Consider the following 2,895-nt stretch of genomic DNA (forward strand, 5'->3'; position numbering starts at 1 on the left):
TTCCCTTTTTGATTTTGAAATTCAAAATGCAACTGGGAGATCAGGTGGTCTAATTTGTTTATGGGATGTGAAAGAGTTTGTTAAACATATGTCTATCAAAACAAGACACTATGTATTAATCAAAAGGTGAAATAATAGGAAGCTGTGGTGAAGTTTATGTGCTGAACATTTATGCACCGCAAGATGCCGGCCAAAAACGAGAACTGTGGGAAGAGATACGACTGTTGAAGGAAGGGAAAGAGGGGTTGTGGATTTTAATGGGTGATTTTAACAGTGTTAGGAGCCCATATGAAAGAAAAAATTCAGAATTCTGTGTGTCAAGTGCAAGAGATTTCAATGAGTTCATCCTTGAAACCGAATTAACAGAATACAACATGGGGGGAAGTGTTTTTAGCTTTCTTTCAGATGTTGGTGGTAAGTGTAGTAAGATTGATAGAGTGCTAGTTGGGCATGACTTCATGAACATGTGGCCGGAGGCTTCACTCTTGGCCCTCCCAAAGAAGTACTCGGACCATCGACCTCTTGTACTAACTTGTATGGAAAGGAAATTTGGTCCGAAACCGTTCAAGTTTTTTAACTCATGGTTGAGGAAGAAGGAATTGGAGGTGATTGTCAAAGAAGTTGTCGTTCGGTGTAAGGATGAAGGAGTCCCGGACATGGTTTTTGCAAAAAAACTACGTGCTTGTAAATTGGCTATAAAGAATTGGAGGAGTAAAGTTGCCTTGGAAGAACTAGGAATTATTCCGATATTGGAAGCTAAAATTAATAAGCGAGATCTAAAAGCCGAAGTCACTAATCTAACAAATTTAGAACTGAAAGAAAGGCTTGATTGCAAATGTAAGATTCTTGAGCTGGAAAAATGCAAATTACTGGATCTCAAACAACGGGCAAGGGTCAAATGGGCAATAGAGGGAGATGAGAATTTGGCATTCTTCCACGGTATAATAAATTATCATAATAAACCCAACAAGATAAATGGGTTATGGTTCGGCGAGGACTGGGTAAATGATCCAACTGAGTTGAAAGACAAGATAAAAACCTTCTTCGAATCAAAGTTTTCTGAACCATGGGTGGAGTGCCCGATTTTCTTCAATGAAGGTTTTTTAAAGCTTTTACATGCTGAGGCGGATAATTTAATTGTGAATTTCACTCTTGATGAAATTAAAGTGGCAGTATGGGAGTGTGGTGGGGAGAAAGCCCCTGGACTGGACGGGTTCACTTTTAAATTCATAAGAAATTCTGGGAGATTTTTGAAAAAGATGTGGTCGAGATACTTAATCATTTTCACACCCACTGTAAGATTAGCAAAGGTTGTAACTCGAGTTTCATAACGCTTATCCCAAAGGTCACAGACCCGCAAAAAGTGGACGAGTTTAGACCGATAAATCTCATCGGGTGTATCCCGAAACTCATATCGAAAGTGCTGGTCAATAGAATGAAAAAGGTGATGGGTTCTATCATTAGTGAAGAACAATCAGCTTACGTAGCGGGTAGAAACATTACAGAAGGTGTTTTGAATTTAAATGAATTAGTGACCTGGTGCAAGAAGTCAAACAGGAAAATGATGTTGTTTCAAGTTGATATTGTTAAAGCCTTCGACTCGGTTAATTGGCGCTTCATAGATTCGATCATGTCCCAAATGCGGTTCCCGGTGATTTGGCAAAATTGGATAAAAGGGACTCTCCTTACAGCTAGATCTTCTATTCTAGTTAACGGGGCACCTACATCGGAATTCGATATCCGCAGGGGTGTCCGTCAAGGAGATGCACTATCTCCATTTCTGTTCATTATAGCGATGGAGGCCCTACATGTTGCCTTGCGTACTGCATGCTCGGCTGGCTTATTTAATGGTATAAAAACCCCCAGAAATGGCCCGGTTGTATCACATTTATTTTACGCCGATGATGCGATATTTGTCGGTGATTGGTGTCAAAGTAATTTTGATAATCTCTCACGCATCCTAAGATGTTTCCATATCAGTTCGGGATTGAAAGTGAACATTCATAAAAGTACCGTCTATGGTGTGAAGGTTGAACCATCTCAAGTGGAAAGGCTTGCCTCGTCCCTTAATTGTAAAGCAGGTAAATTACCTTATTTCCATCTTGGGTTACCTATAGGGGCAAATATGGGTTTAATTAAAAACTGGAAACCTATCATGGACAAGTTTGACTTAAAACTATCTAAATGGAAAGCAAGAGCTTTATCATTTGGTGGACGTTTAACATTGTTAACATCAGTCCTAGGAAGCTTGGGGGTATATTATTTCTCACTTTTTAAGGCACCGGTGAATGTGCTTAAACAATTAGAATAAAAAAGAAGGAGATTTCTTTAGGGAGGGAATGATGAAAAGGATAAAATAAGTTGGGTGACTTGGCAGAAAATTATACTAGATAAAAACAAAGGGGGCCTTGGGGTGGGCAGCTTGAAAGCAACAAACGTTGCTCTGCTTGCCAAATGGTGGTCGAAATTTAAAAACGATAAAACGACTCTTTGGGTGAAAATAATAACCGCGGTTCACGCAAGCATCCAAGATTGGGGTATTATTCCTGTAAAGAAGTCTCTTTGTGGAACCTGGAGAAGTATAAGGAAATTGGAGGATGATGAGTCAATTGGGAATATAAGTGTGTTAGATAGGCTGAGGTTACAAATTGGTCATGGGGATAAAACTCAGTTCTGGTTGGATAGTTGGGCTAATGAGTTACCATTAAAAAATATATTTCCATCCCTATTTTCTTTAGAGAGACACAAGGATATCATGGTACTTGATTGCTATAATAGGATAGATAATGAAGTAAGATGGATTTGGAGATGGTTTAGGGAGCCGACTACAAGCTCTTTTAAAGAGGAATTTAATAAATGTCTAGAAATGGTGTCAAAGGTTAAATTAAACCAAAG

This window comes from Bidens hawaiensis, unplaced genomic scaffold, assembly GCF_021521415.1.
Source record: "Bidens hawaiensis isolate Kalapana, Puna unplaced genomic scaffold, B.hawaiensis_p1.1 tig00006968_1, whole genome shotgun sequence".
In the NCBI taxonomy this organism is placed as follows: domain Eukaryota; kingdom Viridiplantae; phylum Streptophyta; class Magnoliopsida; order Asterales; family Asteraceae; genus Bidens; species Bidens hawaiensis.